The following is a 25112-nucleotide window of genomic DNA, read 5'->3' on the forward strand; positions in this document are numbered from 1 at the left end:
ACGGTCCAGCGTTCATTAGTAAAATCACACATGAGTTAGTAGAATGGTTACAGATTAATTGGAACTTTCACATTCCCTACCATCCTCAAAGCTCAGGGATTGTAGAAAGAATGAATCGCAATATCAAGGAAAAACTTTTAAAGGCAACAGCAGGTACATGGGTTAAATGGCAAAACTATTTACCTGCGATTTTAGCAGAAATCAGAATGACCCCAAATAGGACAACCAGGTTGTCTCCATTTGAGGTCCTAATGGGTAGACCATTCCCGACTCCATGGGTAAAAGGCCCACTTATCATTAAAAATGGTGATTTAGATTGTATTAAGGAACAATATGTAAAACAATTGATTGATAAATTGAATGGCATCTATGGTGATGTGTCTTCCCGTTTACCTCTTCCCTCACAGGAACCAACTCATCCTTTCAAGCCTGGAGATCTGGTCTGCATTCGCCAGCTGAATAAAGCAAAGAAAGGAGGTTTCCCGTTCAGCAAGCCAGTCACTGTGATCGCTGTAACCAGGACTGCCGTACTGACTGACGACAAGGACATCTGGATACACGCTTCACGAGTGAAACTCTGTCCAAAGAGAGGAGAAGCGGGTGACAAGCTACCGGTCACCCCTCACAAAGGAGAAGTGGGTGATAAGGTATCGATCACTCCTCACAAAGACCAGGATGACGATCTCAATCATGGATCCAAGACATTCCTGCAAGATCTTCCTTTTCCTAATGGGGATATTGATATTTGTGTATATCCCAATAGTATTAATAATGGCATGTTATTACTCACCTGAAGATGCTGAACACTTTACACCTATTTGTTTACTATTATTAACATTGTTTAACTGTTACATGTCTTGTACTTTAAGAAAGAAAATATCAGGTATGATACAAGATGCAGAAAAAGTTCAACTGCAAAATTTAATTAGAGGTAGACCCAGATAGTTTATATTGTAGGAACATTACAGGTTATGTGATCACGATGTGATCAAAGAGGGGAATGATGGGTATATATGTGTGTATGTATGTGTATGTATGTATATATATATATATATATATATATATATATGTATATATATATATATATATATATATATATATGTATATATATATATATATATATATATGTGTATATATGTGTGTGTATGTGTATATATATATTATATATATTATGTTAGATGGGTAATTTGAATCTCACATATTAAGCATATTGAGGGTAACTTTAAATCTTGTATCAAATGTTTATAATGCAGCATTCCACAAGTTTCTTTCTGTATAAGTTGTAACATATGGTTCTAATATAAGTTCCTCTCTACAAATGGTTATATGGGCATATTCTGTTATGTGCTATAACAACATTCTTATTTCCTGTGGGCCCCTTATGCAGATGTGAAGTTAACTACGTTTTTTATATATTTCCTGTGACCTCATGTATGACGTATACATCACTATAAATTCTTTGTGTGTTCTTCAAATAAACGGGACTTTTGTGAAAACACTCAGTTGCATGTGTGTGTGATTTCAGTGGTCACCCCAGGGCCCTGAAGAAAACGTGTGCCGCACCCTTATCAGCCAGAGCAGAGATAAGGAACAAAAGAAGTAACCCTACAAAAAGGTTTTCAGAAATTATTACAAAGGAATGGGATAGACCAGGTGTACCATTCTCTCCCCCTCCTATTTTTAAGACATTGTTTCCAATAGATGCCGCCACACGGGACTTATGGCAAACGGTCCCTAAGGTGGAGGGAGCAGTTTCTACCTTAGCTAAGCATACTACTATCCCCGTCGAGGACAGTTGTGCTTTCTTAGATCCAATGGATAAAAAGTTAGAGGGTTACCTTAAGAAAATGTTTATTCATCAAGGTTTTATTCTACAGCCTCTTGCATGCATTGCCTCAGTCACTGCTGTGGCGGCCTTCTGGTTTAAGTCTCTGGAAGAGGCTTTACAGGTAGAGACCCCATTGGACCATTGGACCATTTGACAAGCTTAGAGCACTTAAGATAGCCAATTCATTTGTTTCTGATGCCATTGTTCATTTGACTAAACTAACGGCTAAGAATTCTGGTTTTTCTATTCAGGCGCGTAGGGCGCTATGGCTTAAATCATGGTCAGCTGACGTTACTTCAAAGTCTAAGCTTCTTAATATTCACTTCAAGGGGCAGACCCTATTCGGGCCTGGTTTGAAGGAGATCATTTCTGATATCACGGGAGGAAAAGGTCATGCCCTCCCTCAGGACAGGTCTAATAAATCAAGTGCCAAGCAGATGAATTTCCGTGCCTTTTGAAACTTTAAGACGAACGCGGCATCAACTTCCTCTAATTCAAAACAAGAGGGAACTTTTGCCCAGTCCAAGTCGGTCTGGAGAACTAACCAGGCTTGGAACAAAGGTAAGCAGGCCAAAAAGCCTGCTGCTGCCTCTAAGACAGCATGAAGGATTGGCCCCCGATCTGGTAACAGATCTAGTAGGGGGCAGACTTTCTCTCTTCGCCCAGGCTTGGGCAAGAGATGTCCAGGATCCCTGGGCGTTGGAAATTGTATCCCAGGGATATCTTCTGGACTTCAAAGCTTCCCCTCCAAAAAGGGAGATTTCATCTTTCACAATTATCTGCAAACCAGATAAAGAGAGAGGCATTCTTACATTGTGTTCAAGACCTCCAAGTTATGGGAGTGATCCACCCAGTTCCAAAGGAGGAACAGGGACAAGGCTTCTATTCAAATCTGTTTGTGGTTCCCAAGAAAGAGGGAACCTTCAGACCAATCTTAGATCTCAAGATCCTAAACAAATTTCTCAGGGTTCCATCATTCAAGATGGAGACTATTCATACCATCCTACCTATGATCCAGGAGGGTCAATACATGACTACAGTGGATTTAAAGGATGCTTATCTTCACATTCCGATACACAAAGATCATCATCGGTTTCTCAGGTTTGCCTTCCTGGACAGGCATTACCAGTTTGTGGCTCTTCCCTTTTGGTTAGCTACAGCTCCAAGAATCTTTACGAAGGTTCTGAGGTCACATCTGGCGGTCCTAAGGCCGTGGGGCATAGCAGTGGCCCCTTATTTAGACGACATTCTGATACAGGCGTCAAATTTCCAAATTGCAAAGTCTCATACGGACATAGTTCTGGCATTTCTGAGGTCGCACAGGTGGAAAGTGAACGAAGAGAAGAGTTCTCTATCCCCTCTCTCAAGAGTTTCCTTTCTGGGAACTCTGATAGATTCTGTAGAAATGAGGATTTACCTGACAGAGACCAGGTTATCAAAACTTCTAAATTCATGCCGTGTTCTTTACTCTACTCTACTTCTCGCCCTTCGGTGGCTCAGTGTATGGAAGTAATCAGCTTAATGGTAGCGGCAATGGACATAGTGCCGTTTGCCCGCCTACATCTCAGACCGCTGCAACTCTGCATGCTCAGTCAGTGGAATGGGGATTACACAGATTTGCCACTCTACTAAATCTGGATCAAGAGACCAGGGATTCTCTTCTCTGGTGGCTATCTCGGGTCCATCTGTCCAAAGATATGACCTTTCACAGGCCAGATTGGACAATAGTAACGACAGATGCCAGCCTTCTAGGCTGGGGCGCAGTCTGGAACTCCCTGAAGGCTCAGGGATCGTGGACTCAGGAGGAGACCCTCCTTCCAATAAACATTCTGGAACTAAGAGCGATATTCAATGCTCTTCAGGCTTGGCCTCAGCTAGCGACAATGAGGTTCATCAGATTTCAGTCGGACACCATCACAACTGTGGCTTACATCAACCATCAAGGGGGAACAAGGAGTTCCCTAGCGATGTTGGAAGTTTCAAAGATAATTCGTTTGGCAGAGACTCACTCTTGCCACCTATCAGCTATCCATATCCCAGGTGTAGAGAACTGGGAGGCGGATTTTCTAAGTTGACAGACTTTTCATCCGGGGGAGTGGAACTCCATCCAGAGGTGTTTGCACAATTGGTTCAACGTTGGGGCAAACCAGAACTGGATCTCATGGTGTCTCGCCAGAACACCAAACTTCCTTGTTACGGATCCAGATCCAGGGATCCCAGGGCAACGCTGATAGATGCTCTAGCTGCGCCTTGGTCCTTCAACCTGGCTTATGTGTTTCCACCGTTTCCTCTGCTCCCTCGTCTGATTGCCAAAATCAAGCAGGAGAGAGCATCATTGATTTTGATAGCACCTGCGTGGCCACGCAGGACTTGGTATGCAGATCTGGTGGACATGTCATCCCTTCCACCATGGACTCTGCCTCTGAGACAGGACCTTCTACTTCAGGGTCCTTTCAACCATCCAAATCTAATTTCTCTGAGACTGACTGCTTGGAGATTGAACACTTGATTTTATCAAAGCGTGGCTTCTCCGAGTCAGTTATTGATACCTTAATTCAGGCATGAAAGCCTGTCACCAGGAAAATCTATCATAAAATATGGCGTAAATATCTTTATTGGTGTGAATCCAAGGGTTACTCATGGAGTAAAGTCAGGATTCCCAAGATATTATCTTTTCTCCAAGAAGGATTGGAAAAGGGATTGTCAGCTAGTTCCTTAAAGGGACAGATTTCTGCTCTGTCTATTCTTTTGCACAAGCGTCTGGCGGATGTTCCAGACCTTCAGGCGTTTTGTCAGGCTTTAGTTAGAATCAAGCCTGTGTTTAAACCAGTTGCTCCGCCATGGAGTTTAAATTTGGTTCTTAAAGTTCTCCAAGGGGTTCCGTTTGAACCTCTTCATTCCATAGATATCAAGCTTTTATCTTGGAAAGTTCTGTTTTTGGTAGCTATTTCCTCGGCTCGTAGAGTTTCCGAGTTGTCTGCCTTACAGTGGGATTCCCTTTATCTGATTTTCCATGCAGATAAGGTAGTTTTGCGTACCAAACCTGGGTTTTTACCTAAGGTGGTATCTAATAAGAATATCAATCAGGAGATTGTAGTTCCATCACTGTGTCCTAATCCTTCTTCAAAGAAGGAACGTCTTTTACACAATCTTGACGTGGTTCATGCTTTAAAGTTTTATTTACAAGCTACTAAAGATTTTCGTCAAACATCTGCTTTGTTTGTTGTTTACTCTGGACAGAGGAGAGGCCAAAAGGCATCGGCAACTTCTCTTTCGTTTTGGCTAAGAAGTAAAATACGCTTAGCTTATGAGACTGCTGGCCAGCAGCCTCCTGAAAGGATTACAGCTCATTCTACTAGAGCTGTGGCTTCCACATGGGCTTTTAAAAATGAGGCTTCTGTTGAACAGATTTGCAAGGCGGCGACTTGGTCTTCGCTTCATACTTTTTAAAAATTCTATAAATTTGATACTTTTGCTTCTTCGGAGGCTATTTTTGGGAGAAAGGTTTTACAGGCAGTGGTACATTCTGTTTAAGCACCTGCCTTGTCCCTCCCTTAATCCGTGTACTTTAGCTTTGGTATTGGTATCCCACAAGTAATGGATGATCCGTGGACTGGATACACCTTACAAGAGAAAACATAATTTATGCTTACCTGATAAATTTATTTTAAGGCAGGTATATTTTATTTTTAAACTACAGTCACCACTGCACCCTATGGTTTCTCCTTTCTCTTGCTTGTCTTCGGTCGAATGACTGGAGGTGGCAGTTAGGGGAGGAGCTATATAGACAGCTCTGCTGTGGGTGATCCTCTTGCAGCTTCCTGTTGGGAAGGAGAATATCCCACAAGTAATGGATGATCCGTGGACTAGATACACCACAAGAGAAATAAATTTATCAGGTAAGCATAAATTATGTTTTTAAAGTGCAAAAAAATGTTTTGTGTGCTTTTTAAAGTGAGGCAAGGTTATTCATATCCTTAGGACAAATAGTGCACATGGGAAACGTCTTCTTAAATCCTCGATAACAAAATCCTTTGCAAATACCAGTAAATGCTAGTTTAATAATTCTTTCCTTAAATGATTAGGTTAAGGCAACATCCAAATATAATAACAGCAGAGTCTTACTTTATAATAGGAACTCCTCCGTTCCGGTCTCCTTGCAGTACCTCCGTTTATGTATTTAATTGTTCAGCATCCCTTGGAACGCTAGCGGAAAACTGCTCTGACTTCGGGAGGGTCCTTTCAGTAATTGATCCATCTGGTGTTCAGGAAACAGCTTCCCCAGTGAAGCAGCACACTTTGATTGTATGGAAAAAACAAACGCTACGCGTTTCAGCTGTCAAGAGTCAGTAGTTTTGAGTTTTACGCTACAACGCCGTAACATAAAACTCATAACTAAAGTGCTACAAAGTACACTAAGACCCATAAACTATCTATTAACCCCGAAACAGAGGCCCTCCCGCATCGCAAACACTAAAATAAAATTATTAACCCCTAATCTGCCGCTCCGGATATCGCCGCCACTATAATAAACATATTAACCCCTAAACTGCTGCGCTCCCGTAAACACTAGTTAAATATTATTAACCCCTAATCTGCTGTCCCTAACATCGCCGCAACCTACATTACTGTTATTAACCCCTAATCTGCTGTCCCTAACATCGCCGCCACTATACTAAAGTTATTAACCCCTAAACCTAACCCTAAGTCTAACCCTAACACCCCTAACTTTAATATAATTAAAATAAATCTAAATAAAAATTACTATCATTAACTAAATAATTCCTATTTAAAACTAAATACTTACCTGTAAAATAAACCCTAAGCAAGCTACAATATAACTTATAGTTACATTGTATCTATCTTAGGTTTTATTTTTATTTCACAGGTAAGTTTGTATTTATTTTAACTAGGTAGACTAGTTAGTAAATAGTTATTAACTATTTACTAGCTACCTAGCTAAAATAAATACAAACTTGCCTGTAAAATAAAACCTAAACTGTTACATTAACACCTAACATTACACTACAATTAAATAAATTACATTAATTAAATACAATTAACTAAAATTACAAAAAACAAACAAACACTAAATTACACAAAATAAAAAAGAAATTATCAAATATTTAAACTAATTACACCTAATCTAATAGCCCTATCAAAATAAAAAAGTCCCCACAAAATAAAAAAAAAACCCTAGCCTACAATAAACTACCAATGGCCCTTAAAAGGGCCTTTTGCGGGGCAGTGCCCCAAAGAAATCGACTCTTTTACCTGTAAAAAAAAATACAAACAACCCCCCAACTGTAAAACCCACCACCCACACAACCAAACCCCCAAATAAAACCCTATCTAAAAAAAACCTAAGCTCCCCATTGCCCTGAAAAGGGCATTTGTATGGGATTGCCCTTAAAACGGCATTTAGCTCTTTTTCTGCCCAAACCCTAAGCTAAAAATAAAACCCACCCAATAAACCCTTAAAAAAACCTAACACTAACCCTTGAAGATCCACTTACAGTTTTTGAAGACCCGACATCCATCCTCAACGAAGCGGCAGAAGTCCTCATCGAAGCCGGGAGAAGTCTTCATCCAAGCTGGCAGAAGTCTTCATCCAGACGGCCTCTTCTATCTTCATCTATCCGGCGCGGAGTGGCTCCATCTTCAAGACATCCAGTGCGGAGCATCCTCTTCAATCGACGTCTCTTGCAGAATGAAGGTTCCTTTAAGGGACGTCATCCAAGATGGCATCCCTTGAATTCTGATTGGCTGATAGAATTCTATCAGCCAATCGGAATTAAAGGGTAAAAAATCCTATTGGCTGATGCAATCAGCCAATAGGATTGAGCTTGCATTCTGTTGGCTGTTCCAATCAGCCAATAGAATGCAAGCTCAATCCTATTAGTTATATTGTAGCTAGCTTAGGGTTTATTTTATAGGTAAGTATTTAGTTTTAAATAGGTATTATTTAGGTATTAATTGTAATTTTTATTTAGATTTATTTTAATTATATTAAAGTTAGGAGTGTTAGGGTTAGGGTTAGACTTAGGGTTAGGTTTAGGGGTTTATAACTTTAGTATAGTGGTGGCGACATTGGGGGCGGCAGATTAGGGGTTATAAAATTTATGTAGGTGGCGGCAACATTGGGGGCAGCAGATTAGGGGTTAATAAGTATAATGTAGGTGTCGGGGGTGGCAGAATAGGGATTAATATGTATAATGTAGGCGGTGGCGATGTCGGGGGCAGCAGATTAGGGGTGTTTAGACTCAGGGTTTATGTTAGGGTGTTAGGTTTAAACATAACTTTTCTTTCCCTATAGGAATCAATGGGGCTGTGTTACGGAGCTTTACGCTCCTTTATTGCAGGTGTTAGGCTTTTTTTTTAGCTGGCTCTCCCTATTAATTTCTATGGGGAAATTGTGCACGAGCACTTAAAACCAGCTCAAAGCAGCGCTGTTATTGGAGTGCGGTATGGAGCTCAATTTTGCTCAACGCTCACTTATTGTCTGCTAACGCCTGGTTTATGAAAACCTGTAATAGCAGCGCTATAGGGAGGTGAGCAGTGGAAATAACTTGCAAGTTAGCACCGAGCCGCTCTTACCGCAAAACTCGTAATCTAGCCGTCAGTTATCTATTTAGAAACTCTCTCACACCACTACCCTTGATATCATTGATTTCCTAAAATTGGAAATCCGATTTGAAAGAACAAGCGGTCTTTAAAAAAAGAATAAAAAACAGAGGCCCCACCATGGCCTAATATCGCCAGTACAGGTAAAATGAGCAGCAATATGAGAATGTGAATACTCACAAACATAAAGCACCCCACTGGTGCTAGTAGAGCAGACTGACACTTCTCAGTGGTTCAGCACACTGTATCCAAAGCGCAGAGACAGTCAGGAATCCTCTGACACTCCAATGTATATGTGCATATGGATAAAGGAAAAAGCAACACGACATGGCCCAATATCATCAGGACAAGGGGAAAATAATACCAATTGCTTGCACTTACAAGATGGTGGGCACCTGCAGGTGCAATCTCAGCAAACTGGAGCCAAAACGTCGCCCAGTAGACTTAAAACAGCAATCCTCAACAGGAACCAGGATCAACGATATAATTTTTCACAGGAGGTGAAAAAAATACACACAATAGCAAGTGTATAAAAGTATAAAAAGTCTTTATTAACACAGCAACTAGAGTCTCAGCCTACTCAGGGCTGTTTCATCAGGCTATGACAAACATTATAAAACACTTGCTATTTAACAGAAATCTAAAAACAAATGGGCTATTGTGATTGGATAATCAATTAGCAGAAACACAATTGGCAAAAAAAAAAACACACCTAACTACAATCACCTTTGTGTGGTTGTTAAGGTAACCTTTGTAAACACATGTAGGTAAGATGATATTTACATGTTGAACCTCCTTACAAATACAATGTATAAATAGATGTATAAAAACATACAATACAAAATAACTAAAAAACTACATTAAACATAACATTTTTGTCCAAAATCTATCTCAATAGGACATATTAAAAATTAATATAAATCATAGAACCATTGCTTTTATCTATATACATAAACCCAAAGTGCATCTAAAATAACTGCCTATACATTCTCTCAATTTAAATCTCCTTAGTTTCTCAGTATGCTGCAAGTCTGATACTCGTAATATTAATGTTGCCACTTGTTGAGACTAGCTGATTGATCTCAAATGTTAGATAACACATTAGTGCTGACTTACGGTTTATTAGGGTAACGTATGATTGTCTTGAGCAGACTTTCCATAACTGTTTAATTTGATATTTGTATTGGTACTATTACTTCAAAAGTAGAGCTGTAACTCCTTAAACATAAAAATAATAGAGCCATAACTGTTTTGTGAACAGATGTCTTGAATGCAGCTTTTGCATTTCCAATCGGAATTAAGGTAGGAATATTCTGATTGGCTGATGGAATCAGCCAATCAGATTCAAGTTCAATCCGATTGGCTGATCCAATCAGCCAATCAGATTGAGCTCGCATTTTATTGGCTGTTCCGATCAGCCAATAGAATGCAAGCTCAATCTGATTGGCTGATTGGATCAGCCAATCGGATTGAATTTGAATCTGATTGGCTGATTCCATCAGCCAATCAGAATATTCCTACCTTAATTCCGATTGGCTGATAGAATCCTATCAGCCAATCGGAATTCGAGGGACGCCATCTTGGATGACGTCATTTAAAGGAACCGTCATTCGGCGAGTAGGCGTCGGTTGAAGAGGTTGGATCCGCGTCGGTTGGGAAGAAGATGGCTCCGCTCCGCTCCAGAAGAAAGAAGATTGAAGATGCTGCTTGATAGAAGACTTCATCCTGATGATGGACTTCCGACTTCAGCTGGATTTCCGACTTCAGATGGATTTCTTCAGCCGCCGCTTGGATCCAGACTTCAGCCCGAGGATGGACGTCACTCTTCAGCCACCCGCTTGGGCTTGGATCAAGACATCGGAGGCTCTTCTGGACAGATCGGGACCTGGTGAGGTGAAGACAAGGTAGGGAGATCTTCAGGGGCTTAGTGTTAGGTTTATTTAAGGGGGGTTTTGGGTTAGATTAGGGGTATGTGGGTGGTGGGTTGTAATGTTGGGGGGGGTATTGTATGTGTTTTTTTTACAGGCAAAAGAGCTGAATTCTTTGGGGGCATGCCCCGCAAAGGGCCCTTTTCAGGGCTGGTAAGGTAAAAGAGCTTTGAACTTTTTTAATTTAGAATAGGGTAGAGGCATTTTTTTATTTTGGGGGTCTTTGCTATTTTATTAGGGGGGCTTAGATTAGGTGTAATTAGTTTAAAATTGTTGTAATATTTTTCTAATGTTTGTAAATATTTTTTTATTTTTGTAACTTAGTTATTTTTTATTTTTTGTACTTTATTTAGTTTATTTCATTGTATTTATTTGTAGATATTGTATTTAATTAATTTATTGATAGTGTAGTGTTAGGTTTAATTGTAGATAATTGTAGGTATTGTATTTAATTCATTTATTGATAGTGTAGTGTTAGGTTTAATTGTAACTTAGCTTAGGATTTATTTTACAGGTAATTTTGTAATTATTTTAACTAGGTAACTATTAAATAGTTATTAACTATTTAATAGCTATTGTACCTGGTTAATATAATTACAAAGTTGCCTGTAAAATAAATATTAATCCTAAAATAGCTACAATATAATTATAATTTATATTGTAGCTATATTAGGGTTTATTTTACAGGTAAGTATTTAGCTTTAAATAGGAATAAGTTATTTAATAATAGTTAATTTATTTCGTTAGATAAAAATTATATTTAATTTAGGGGGGTGTTAGGGTTAGGGTTAGAATTAGCTTTAGGGGTTAATACATTTATTAGAATAGCGGTGAGCTCCAGTCGGCAGATTAGGGGTTAATGTTTGAATTTAGGTGTCGGCGATGTTAGGGAGGGCAGATTAGGGGTTAATACTATTTATTATAGGGTTATTGAGGCGGGAGTGAGGCGGATTAGGGGTTAATAACTTTATTATAATAGCGGCACTGTCCGGTCGGCAGATTAGGGGTTAATAAGTGTAGGCAGGTGGAGGCGACGTTGTGGGGGGCCGATTAGGGGTTAATTAATATAATATAGGGGTCGGCGGTATTAGGGGCAGCAGATTAGGGGTACATAGGGATAATGTAGGTAGCGGCGGTTTACGGAGCGGCAGATTAGGGGTTAAAAAAAATATGCAGGTGTCAGCGATAGCGGGAGCGGTAGAATAGGGGTTAATAAGTGTAAGGTTAGGGGTGTTTAGACTCGGGGTACATGTTAGAGTGTTAGGTGCAGACGTAGGAAGTGTTTCCCCATAGAAAACAATGGGGCTGCGTTAGGAGCTGAACGCTGCTTTTTTGCAGGTGTTAGGTTTTTTTTTTCAGCTCAAATGGCCCCATTGTTTTCTATGGGGGAATTGTGCACAGAGCACGTTTTTGAAGCTGGCCGCGTCCGTAAGTACAGCTGGAATTTAGAGTTGCAGTGGGCGTTAAATTATGCTCTACGCTCCCTTTTTGGAGCCTAACGCACTGAAAACCCAGCCCTTCTGTGAACTCTAAATACCAGCGGTATTTAAAAGGTGCGGGGGAAAAAAAGCCAGCGTAGCTAACGTACCCCTTTGGCCGCAGAACTCTAAATCTAGCCGTAAGTTTGTAAAAAATTAAAAATACAAAAAATAGTTCCGGTAAAAAAAATCCTTAATAGAAACTAACTTTAGCCAAAACAAATATAAATAATAACAACATCAACTCTAGCAGGGTAAACAAAACAAGTGTGAATATTCAAAAAGCAAATGTGTGATTGACACTAGTTTCAAAGTCCTACAAAAAACAGTATTATAATCCAAATTGTAGTGTTAAATCCAAACAGTCCAAAAAATGTATTGCAAACAAAAAATCAGTGGCCACTGTTAAAAACAAAACAGCGTCTAGCGTTTTGGTCTATGCTAGACCTTTTTCAAGCTTGAAAAAGGTCTAGCATAGATCGAAACGCGTCACCTGGTGAGTCTATTTTCATATATTATACTTGAGTATTACGCTCTGCACTATTGTGTGTTTATTTTTCACTTTAGGTATTATTTGGGACTGTCGGGCATCTGAGGAGACCTTGATACCCCATTATTACCCTCCGGTCCTGCTATGGCTGCAGGCACTTTTTCTCCATAGAAAATCATTAAGAGTACTATCTGCATGTTCTGTTTTGTTTTTAACAGTGGGCACTGATTTTTATTTTACTGATAGCTTAGACAGATAAAAACATAAAGTGCAGAGTGACAACACCGTTACCAAGAAGTAACTTGCCTTCAAATGTATACCGCTACACTGTTGTCACTATGCACTTTATGTTTTTATCTGTCTAAGCTATTGATAGATATTATAATTGCCAAGAAAGGAAAGACAACTACCACAAGATCTCCTTTGCTGATTACTTTATGCAACATTGCAGCTGGACGTTGCTACAACCTGCATTTGTTTCTAATCAGCTCTATCAAGTTGCATAGAACAACTGCCAAGTTTTACTTTTTGATCTCCTACTATACAGATCATACTGTTAGTCACTGCTAGTGACCGCAAAGATTACCTTTAATTCACCACTGTTCGTGACCGCAAAGACCACTCTTAAGTCAGAATCTGTGACCGCAAAGATATAACCGTAAGTTAATATATGTAAGTCACAATTTGTGACAGCAAAGACCTTGCTGTATAACATCACTGATGTCCGGTAAAGATTCTACTCCTAGTCACCACTTGTGACCGCAAAGACCCCACTGTTAGTCACCTCCGTGACCGCAAAGATCTCATCACAGTCACTATAAGTGACCGCTAAGTCCACACTGCGAGGATCGCATTATAGTCACTAAACGTGACCGCACAGTCTAACATCCAAGTCACCGAACGTGACCGCACAGTCTAACATCCAAGTCACTGAACGTGACTGCAAAGACCACACCAATAGAGACATCAGGTGTGCCAAAAGACCAGCGTAAGTTGTAATCTCCCCCAAGACTCCCTAATTATAACGGAATAGGGGAATACACCTTCTGATACACATACAGATCAAAGTTACAAAAATTGCAACATAATAAGCGCTTGACAGAATATCAAGGATCACTGGTTATATTGCAACTAAATTGAAACAGCTACGATCACAAGTGTGACGTAGGAAAAGTCACATGACATATTTTTAAAATACCAGTCTCTCACTAATGGACCGGTAACACACACCCGCCATAACAGCGGGTAGGTTATCTCACTTGGAACTTTGAGTTTTTTATTTTTTTTGGACACTATTGTTTGTCACATCATATAACAGGTACCTGATTATTAATAGCGGAAACATTAACTAAAGTTATCCAATTGTCTTTTCTGATGCAATCTATGTTATAAGGGAGACGTCCCTTTTTATCTTGTGAATGTTATTAAATTTCTGTTTAATCATACAAATGTTTTATTAGTTTTTATATATAGATAAGTAGCCCATATATAGACAAGAAGCTTATACATATCAGTTCATACATGAAACTTTATTTAAATTATATATTTTTTATTAACTCTTCTAAACTGATTGTTGATAAATAATTTAGAATTATCTGCATTAAATATATAAATACAAGATTGCAACATATATATAAAATATTCTTTTAATTTCAAAAATAAAAATATATTAAAATTATATAATTTTAACTAAATGCTCTACCCGTGCTAATTTAGCGCTGGACTACATTCACTACATATTATAAAAAGGTTCACAAATAAACAACTCGTGTATTAGCAATTAGCTGCCCCCAGATGGCGGCAAATATAAGAGACACACAGTATTTATCAGGAGAATACATCCTATAAATTAAAAGATAAGAAAGGGGAGAGGCACAACCACGACTCACAGCATCAGTTTATTTAACATACACATAGGACAAACAATATTGCACTTACAAGATAGCGATTAAATAAATGTCTTAATAATCCAAACTCTCTTGGCTGTCAGCTGTTTATATGCAGTCCCTTCCAAGCGGGTACCGCTATTCAAGTTCTTTACTCACAGTCGGCTAGATTTGGAGTTTTGTCGGTAAAGACCTGCGGTGCTAACGAGCCTTTTTTTCCAATGCACCCTTAAAGGGATATTCCAGCCAAAATTGGAAACCACATGGATGCATTTCAGTATTGAACAGAAGCAATTTTGTAATATACATGTATTAGCAAAAATGCTTCTAATAAAAGCTATAACTGTTTTAAAAGAGTATTTACATATGCAACGTGCACCAGCATTTTAAGCACAGTACTTGCTCAGAGAGCCTTAGGTGCTTGTACCATCTGGTAATGATTCAATTTGTTAATTGCTGACATGATACAAGCCCCAGTGATGATCTGAGCAGCAGCAGTATTTAAAATGTGGGTGCAGTGACAATATCTAGCTATGCGTCACATGCACGTGCAAAGAAAAATGTTAACACTAAAACAATGATAACTTTTAGTAGAAGCATGTTTGTCAATACATGTATATTGCAAATATGTTTCTATTCAAATATGTAATTAATCTATGTGCATTTAATTTTTGACTGGAATGTCCCTTTAAGCCAACGCTGGTATTACAAGTTTTCTGAATGGCTGCGTTAGCCTTAGAAAAGTGAGCGTTGAGCAAAATTTAGCTCCACTTCAACCCTCAATACCAGTGTTGCTTACGGTAGCGGTAAGCTGGAAAAACGTGCTTGTGCATAATTTCCCTATAGGATACAATGGGGTTGAGCTGGCTGAAAAAAAACCTTACACCTGCAAAAAAGCAGCGTTCAGGTCCTAACGCAGCCCATTGTTTCCTATGGGGAAAGGAATTTTATGTCTACACCTAAACACCCTAACATTAACCCCGAGTCTAAACACTCCTAACCTTACACTTATTAACCCCTAATCTGCCGCCCCCGACATCGGCGACACCTGCATTATATTATTAACCCCTAATCTGCCACTCAGGACACCGCCGCAACCTACATTATAGCTATGAACCCCTAAAATGCTGCCCCTAACATCGCCGACACCTATATTATATTTATTAACCCCTTATCGGTCCCCCCCAACATCGCTGCCACCTACCTACACTTATTAACCCCTAATCTGCCGACTGGACATCGCTGCCACTATAATAAATGTATTAACCCCTAATCTGCCGCACTCCCGCCTCGCAAACACTATAGTAAATTTTATTAACCCCTAATTTGCCCTCCCTAACATCGCCACCACCTACCTACAATTATTAACCCCTAATCTCCCGCCCCCAACGTCGCTGCTACTATAATAAGGTTATTAACCCCTAAACCTAAGTCTAACCCTAACATTTTAAATATAATTTAAAATTAAACGAACTAAAATTACTATAATTAAAAAATTTATCCTATTTAAAAATAAATACTTACCTATAAAATAAACCCTAATATAGCTACAATATAACTAATAGTTACATGATAGCTATTTTAGGATTTATATTTATTTTACAGGCAACTTTGTATTTATTTTACTAGGAACAATAGCTATTAAATAGTTATTAAATAGTTAATAACTATTTAATAGTTACAAGTTAAAATAATTACAAAATTACCTGTAAAATAAATCCTAACCTAAATTACAAATACACCTAACACTACAAAAAATAAAAAAAAATTACAAGAATTTTAATCTAATTACACCTAATCTAAGCCCCCTAATAAAATAAAAAAGCCCCCCAAAATAATAAAATTCCCTACCCTATACTAAATTACAAAGTAATCAGGCATTGCCCCAAAGTAATCAGTTCTTTTACCTGTAAAAAAAAATACAATCTCCCCCAACATTACAACCCACCACCCACACACCCCTACTGTAAAACCCACCCAATCCCCCCTTAAAAAAAACTAACACTACCCCCCTGAAGATCCCCCTACCTTGAGCCGTGTTCAGCCAGCCGGCCACCGATGGGACAGAAGAGGACATCCAGACCGGCAGAAGTCTTCATCCTATCCGGGCAGAAGAGGACATCCGGACCGGGCATTCTATTGGCTCATCCAATCAGCCAATCGGATTGAACTTCAATCCGATTGGCTGATTAAATCAACCAATCGTCTTTTTCCTACCTTAATTCCGATTGGCTGATAGAATCCTATCAGCCAATCGGAATTCGAGGGACGCTATCTTGGATGAGGTCATTTAAAGGAACCTTCATTCGTCGTTAGGACATCGGAAGAAGAGGATGGCTGCGTGTCGGCTGGATAGAAGATGGCTCCGCTCCGCTCCGGAAGGATGAAGATAGAAGATGCCACCTGGATGAAGATGTCTGCCGGTCCGGATGTCGTCTTCTGCCCGGATAGGGTGAAGACTTCTGCCGGTCCGGATGTCCTCTTCTGTCCCCATCGGTGGCCGGCTGGGCTGAAACACGGCTCAAGGTAGGGTGATCTTCAGGGGGGTAGTGTTAGTTTTTTTTTTAAAGGGGATCAGGTGGGTTTTAGAGTAGGGGGTGTGTGGGGTGGTGGGTTGTAATGTTGGGGGGATTGTATTTTTTTTACAGGTAAAAGAGACGATTACTTTGGGGCAATGCCCCACAAAAGGGCTGGTAAAAGAGCTGATTACTTTGTAATTTAGTATAGGGTAGGGAATTTTATTATTTTGGGGGGCTTTTTTATTTTATTATGGGGTTTAGATTAGGTGTAATTAGATTAAAATTATTGTAATATTTTTTTATTTTTTGTAATTTAGTGTTTGTTTTTTTGTATTATAGTTTAGTTTATTTAATTGTACTTTAGTTTAGATAATTGTAGTTAATTTATTTAATTAATTTATTGATAGTGTAGTGTTTGGTGTACTTGTAAATTAGGTTAGGATTTATTTTACAGGTAATTTTGTAATTATTTTAACTAGGTAGCTATTAAATAGTTATTAACTATTTAATAGCTATTGTACCTAGTTAAAATAAATACAAAGTTGCCTGTAAAATAAATAAAATAAATAGCTACAATGTAACTATTAGTTATATTGTAGCTATATTAGGGTTTATTTTATAGGTAAGTATTTATTTTTAAATAGGATTCATTTTTTTAATTATAGTAATTTTAGTTTGTTTTATTTAAATTATATTTAACTTAGGGGGTGTTAGGGTTAGGTTTAGACTTAGGTTTAGGGGTTAATAACTTTATTATAGTAGCTGCGACGTTGGGGGTGGTAGATTAGAGGTTAATAATTGTAGGTAGGTGACGGTGACGTTGGGGGGGCAGATTAGGGATTAATAAAATTTATTATAGTGTTTGTGAGGCGGGAGTGTGGCGGTTTAGGGGTTAATACATTTATTATAGTGGCGGCGATGTCCGGTTGACAGATTAGGGGTTGATAAGTGTAGGTAGGTGTCGTTGATGTTAGGGACAGCAGATTAGGGGTTCATAGCTATAATGTAGGTGTGGCGGTGTCCGGTCTGCAGATTAGGGGTTAAATAATTTTATTATAGGGTTTGCGATGTGGGGGGGCCTCGGTTTAGGGGTGTTAGTGTACTTTGTAGCACTGTAGTTAAGAGCTTCATGTTAACTACTGACTTTTTTAGGCGGTAGGAGTCTTGACGGTAGAGGCTGTACCGCTCACTTCTTCCAAGACTCGTAATACCAGCGTTAGGCAAATCCCATTAAAAAGATAGGATACGCAATTGACGTAAGGGGATTTGCGGTAGCCAAAAGTCGCGGAAGAAAAGTGAGCGGTACACCTGTACCTGCTATACTCGTAATACCAGCGGGCGTTAAAAAGCAGTGTTAGGACCCCTTAACGCTGCTTTTTAAAGCTAACGCAGAACTCTAAATCTAGGTGAGTGTAAGGTCGCCTTAGGTGTTTAGAAAATATGAGCGTGAGTTCCAAAAAAAATCTTTTTAGCACTCCTTGACGTGTTTAGAGAGCGATGCGAGTTGAAAACTGTGGTATTTGAGTGGAATTGTGTTCATTCGCCCTCCTAATCATCACTATTTGAAGATCTCACAAAGTTATCAAAAATTCTACAGTTACATTCGTGTCTTTTCCGACTCAGCGTAACTGGTTTTCAATCCTCCACCCTTGAGGTTGCGGATGCCATATAACTCAATGGGAGTCGGAAAACACAGAAAGCTTATGTTCGATGCTGCAAGAGAATGAAGTATTTTACATAATACAAGTAAATTAGAAACTTCATAAAAATTGCATACCCTTTCTAAATCAAACAATATTATTGCTCCACATTTGGTGCAGTAGTAGCTATAGGGATAAAAATGAAAAATACATTACTATTTATGGATTATGTTACAACTTTGTCTCTCATTACAAAGCAAGGGGACAATATTATTTCTACATATTTGGTGCATTTTGCCCCAAACTTGTCGCACTAATAGATATAGAGATAAAAATGAAATAAATAAACAACATAATATAGCTAACTTACTTTTTATTTGTTTGAAAAATCTGTGCACCATGTTTAAGCCATGTTATACAAGTCACACTCTCCACTTTGTGCCATATTTGACTCAACACTTTTCGCAGCAATTATGATGCAAACTCCTAAATAACCCACACACTAGTGAATTTTTCTACCACTTTTGATTGGAATATGCATAAACACATGATTTATGACATCAGCCAATCTGATTCAAATACACATTATAAACTATCACTAACGAATCAAATTGCTCGATACTTGTGTCATTGATCACTCATCAGAACTTGTAAGTGCCATTTGTTACATTGTGCATTATACTTTGAAAGTATGTATATGTGAAATTAGTATTAAAGATAAGCATTGATAAAAATTGCATGCTCTGGGAGCTTCCGGGGGAGGAGCGTGTGTGCAAGGTCAGGTGAAACACCTGCTCTGTGTTCCCCTGCGAGCTATTGGCAGAGGATCTTCACGCCAAAAACCTCAGACCTTGGGCAGCTTGCTTAGTCTAACTGCTATCACTCCTGGAGCTCTAGCAGTGCCCTACCATCGCAGTGTGCTGTATAACACAAAAGGATTGCCCTTTTCTTTCATTCTGTTACACCTCAGTTTACCTATTTGACTTTCTACCACACAAAATACATTTTTAAGTGCGAAGGTTACCAGCCGGCATCACCTACTTCCCCCCTCCCACGGGTGCTGCGTGAGGGGCGATCTATTTTGTCTCCCGCATCAAAGCTGCAGCTTATACCGACTGGTAGGAAATTACCCAGGACCTACCGGATAAACCTACAAGTCTACTTCCTTGACTGGGGTTCCGCAGAACAGAGGCCCCTATTTACTCCATCCAGAAGCCACAGACTGGAAGTCGGAGCAAGAGTCACAGGCAGCTATCCTACCTTTACACTTCAGAGGACATCTCGACAGGAGGATTCAGTTCTTCTGTTGGTCTGCCACTCTCTCTGTGGAAGCCGTGGGGTGGGTGTAGAGGCATCTCCCCCCTGTATGATCATCTTTTCCCCTGCTTGTCATCTGGCGACAAACGGGTTGTTTACTTGATTGCTGACTTCGGACTGCTGCCCAACTTCCTCCTGGAGGCTGCCGCTTTTGCCCAGACAGGATCATCTCCCCTTCCCACCGATGCTGCGAGAGGAGGGTTGTCTTGGTGCCTGATCTTCCTGCGTGCCGGGGTTGTAGCTGAATGTCCCCCGGAATGCTAGAATTTGCTCTCTCTCCTCCCTGTAGGAGTGGCTTGCCTTTGCTCAGATCCTAAGGCACTGTTGCTGAGGGTGAAGTGTCTCACTCTGCCTTTCCACTCCGGAGGTTCTGCTTCCACATCAGCACTATAAAGGAGGTGTGGAGGTTCTATTCCTGTGCTTTGCCTCCTAATTAACCGTCTTGTGGAGCTGTTTGCTTGGCTACCGACTCCGGATTGTTGCCTGACTTTTCCCTGGAGGCTACCACTCTTGCTCGGACCGGACCATATCCCCCCCCACCGGTGTTGCGAGAGGGGGATTACCTTGGTGTCTGGCCCACCTGTGTGCAGGGGTTGTGGCTGAACACCCCCAGAAAGCTTGAATCTGCTTTGCTTTCCTCCTGCAGGACTGGCTTCTTTCTGCTTGGATCTAAGGGTACTGCGTGGCTTACCCTGCCTCTGTACCCGAAGGCTCTGTTCCTACACTAGTGCTTTACGAGAGGTGTGGAGGTGCTCTCTCTGTGTTTAGCCTCCTAACTAATCACCTTTTGGGGTCCCCCTTGAACGGTAACTGGTCGTAAGCCTCTCTCCAATTCCCACTACTGGGATTACTGTTCTTGCTTGTCTTGACCAAGATTGCTTTCTCCCTTCTTTTACTGACATCTCATAAGCCAAGCTTCCTCTTTATGTGTAACATATCTCAGCCTAACATCACTGTCCCTTTAAGACTACCTTCCCTGCTTCTGACAAATCAAGCTGGTTTGGGCAGTATTTGCATTCAGCTTGCCTACCTGATTAATCATTCATGAACCTGATTCTCTCAGCCTCTTTTTAAGTCTTCTCAGGCCTAATGTGCTTTGCATTAACTTTGAAGTTGTGATCCTGAACAACAGAGGTCTGTGACTGATTCCTGCATGAATTCACCAACTTATTCAAGCTACAGCCTTTTCTATTACCTATGACTAAAATCTTCAAATCGCAAGTATCCAAATAATTCCATTTCTGTTTCCTGGACACTGCTACTTAACAAACTCTGAACTTTATTATAAATCAAGCATACTTTTGGTTATCATCACTCTCTAATTATAACAACAGCATCTTACTCAGAACTTTATAACTATTCTCTGCAACAAGTTGTCATAGCTGAAATATCCTTCTACAAATATGTTAACATATTCAGAACTCTGCATCTCTGTTTAATTCTGACATACAGCTCTATATAATATTATGCACTGTAAACCTGCAACAAACCTTAGTTCGCATCTAAGTGTCAATCTTTTACCAGTTTACTCTGAAGCCTGAACATTCCACATTGCTATATTTTTCTCTCATTGAATCCTGCAGCTACTCCTATTAACTAACTATAAGTCACAGTGAAGTCAGAATATATTGTATACAAATGTTGCACTCTCCATTTATTCTACAATAACTTCTAGCAACTATGAATCACAGAATATCATCTATCCACGTCCAGGATACTCTTCCCCGGGTCAGGGGTCAGTGTCTCCAAATCCCTACCACTGCCCCGAGGATCTGTGTCCTGAGCGCATGTACACCGGATCATGACATTGTGGCCCCTAGATATCAAGCCGACAACCTCAAATATGCTGGAATTCCGCAGTGTATTTGTGGTGAGGCTGATTTGCCTTAGTAATCAAGCCCTACACACCGGCAAAAGTAGAATTTAGTGACGTAAGCTTCGATCGGCCAGACTCAGTCCGACACAGATCGATTCTTAGGTCACTCCAGATGTTCCGCAAACAAGTTCGGCACAATCTGACTACTTTTGCTAGTTATCAAAAAACTAGCAGGTACGCTCATAAAATACATCTAAATAAATATTATTCTTATTAACTAAATTAATCCTATTTAAAACTAAATACTTACCTTTAAAATAAACCCTAATATAGCTAAAATATAAATAATAATTATATTGTAGCTATTTTAGGATTTATTTTTATTTTACAGGCAAATTTCAATTTATTTTAACTAGGTACAATAGCTATTAAATAGTTATTAACTATTTAATAGCTGCCTAGTTAAAATAAAGACAAATTTACCTGTAAAATAAAAACTAACCTAAGTTACAATTACACATAACACTACACTATCATTAAATTAATTATTCCTATTTAAAACGAAATACTTACCTGTAAAATAAACCCTTATATAGCTACAATGTAATTAATAATTACATTGTAGCTATTTTATGATTTATATTTATTTTACAGGTAACTTTGTATTTATTTTAGCTAGTTAGAATAGTTATTAAATAGTTATTAACTTATTTAATAACTACCTAGCTAAAAGAAATACAAAATTACCTGTAAAATAAATCCTAACCTAAGTTACAATTAAACCTAACACTACACTATCATTACATTAATTAAATAAATTACCTACAAATAACTACAATTAAATACAATTAAATAAACTAACTAATGTACAAAAAATGAAAAAAAAATAAGTTACAAAAAATAAAAAAATAAGTTACAAACATTTTAAAAATATTACAACAAATTTAAGCTACTTACACCTAATCTAAGCCCCCTAATAAAATAACAAAGCCCCCCAAAATAAAAAAATGCCCTACCCTATTCTACATTAAATAGTTAACAGCTCTGTTACCTTACCAGCCCTTAAAAGGGCCTTTTGCGGGGCATGCCCCAAAGAATTCAGCTCTTTTGCCTGTAAAAAAAAAATATAACCCCCCCAACATTAAAACCCACCACCCACATACCCCTAATCTAACCCAAACCCCCCTTAAATAAACCTAACACTACCCCCCTGAAGATCATCCTACCTTTAGCCGTCTTCAGCCAGCCGACCACCGATGGAACAGAAGAGGAGATCCGCAGCGGCCGAAGTCTTCATCCAAGGGGCGCTGAAGAAGTCTTGCATCTGACTGAAGTCATCATCCAGGCGGCGTCTTCAATCTTCATCCATCCGGAGCGGAGCGGAGCCATCTTCAGATGAGCCGACGCGGAGCCATCTTCTTCCACCAACGACTTCCCGACAAATGACGGTTCCTTTAAGTGACGTCATCCAAGATGGCGTCCCTCGAATTCCGATTGGCTGATAGGATTCTATCAGCCAATCGGAATTAAGGTAGGAAAAATCTGATTGGCTGATTGAATCAGCCAATCAGATTCAAGTTCAATCCGATTGGCTGATCCAATCAGCCAATCAGAGTGAGCTTGCATTCTATTGGCTGTTCCAATCAGCCTTCTTCAGCACCCCTTGGATGATGACTTCGGCCGCTGTGGATGTCCTCTTCTGTTCCTTCGGTGGTTGGCTGGCTGAAGACGGCTAAAGGTAGGATGATCTTCAGGGGGGTAGTGTTAGGTTTATTTAAGGGGGTTTGGGTTAGAGTAGGGGTGTGTGGGTGGTGGGTTTTAATGTGGGGGGTTGTTTTTTTTTTTTTTTAAGGCAAAAGAGCTGAATACTTTGGGGCATGCCCTGCAAAAGGCCCTTTTAAGGGCTGGTAAGGTAATAGAGCTGTTAACTTTCATAATTTAGAATAGGGTAGGGCATTTTTTTATTTGGGGGGCTTTGTTATTTTATTAGGGGGCTTAGATTAGGTGTAAGTAGCTTAAAATTGTTGTAATATTTTTTAAATGTTTGTAACTTTTTTTTAATTTTTTGTAACTTAGTTTTTTTTATTTTTTGTACTTTAGTTAGTTTATTTAATTGTGTTTAATTGTAGTTATTTGTAGCTAAATATATAAATATATAAATAAATAAACCTATTTTAAAAACTAAAATAAATGAAAAATAAAAAACCTTAGTTACAAAATTATAAAATTCTAACACTAAGAAAAAAACTACCAATAGCCCTTAAAAGGGGCTTTTGTAGGGCATTGCCCTAAGTTAAAAAGCTATTTTACTTAAAAAAAAATTAGCCAATAGAATTCAAGCAGCTCTCATCCTATTGGCTGATTTGAATTTGTCAGCCAATAGGAAAGCAACGGTACCCCAATATTGAAGCGGTACCTTGCATTCAATTTTCAGTGTATTTATGTGCTTATATGTTTATATATGCATTTATATGTTTATATGTGTATTTTTTATGTTTATATGTGTATATATGTCTGTAAATACATATATACACTTATAAATACATAAATATATATACACATATACACATGTACACACATATGTACATATATTTATACAACAGGTGGGTTGGTTAAGCACATCTAACAAAAACATATATTTTAATGCACCAAAATGACCAAAATAAGTATAAGACAAAAACACATAAGACCACATATTTTTCACATATTTTTAACATATTTCTTAATGCTGCAAAAAAATTGCCTACTTAATATTTCTTATTTTTTTTTAAATAAAATGGGATCTTAGTAACACAATATGGCCATATTCTGCTCAACCAGTGTTTTTGTCTTATACATATATTTATACATACATAACCATATTTAGACATGTATATGTATGTATCTCTATGTTAAAGCCCTTTGCATGCCTTTTTTTTTCCAAAACCTGAGACCTCATATCTTTGAGCCCTTATAACTTTTTTGTGCATTTTTTTTGTATCATTTTTATTACATGGTTTTACTATAATGTTAAAGGGGCAGTCTAGGCCAAAATAAACTTTCATGATTCAGATAGAGCATGTAATTTTAAACAATTTTCCAATTTACTTTTCTCACCAATTTTGCTTTGTTCTCTTGGTATTCTTAGTTGAAAGCTTAACCTAGGAGGTTCATATGCTAATTTCTTAAACCTTGAAGCCCACCTCTTTCAGATTGCATTTTAACAGTTTTTCACCACTAGAGGGTGTTAGTTCACATATTTCATATAGATAACACTGTGCTCGTGCACGTGAAGTAATCTGGGAGCAGGCACTGATTGGCTAGACTGCAAGTCTGTCCAAAGAACTGAAAAAAGGGGCAGTTTGCAGAGGCTTAGATACAAGATAATCACAGAGGTTAAAAGTATATTATTATAACTGTGTTGGTTATGTAAAACTGGGAAATGGGTAATAAAGGGATTATCTATCTTTTAAAACAATGAAAATTCTGGTGTAGACTGTCCCTTTAACTGTACTTTGAAATGTATATTTGATGTGTTTTGTGACACTTTTTTGTTTTGCGAATCAGTTAACCAAAGCACTGAGGATGCGCTAACCAGACGAGCGTT

The sequence above is a fragment of the Bombina bombina genome, chromosome 1, assembly GCF_027579735.1.
Source record: "Bombina bombina isolate aBomBom1 chromosome 1, aBomBom1.pri, whole genome shotgun sequence".
Taxonomy (NCBI): domain Eukaryota; kingdom Metazoa; phylum Chordata; class Amphibia; order Anura; family Bombinatoridae; genus Bombina; species Bombina bombina.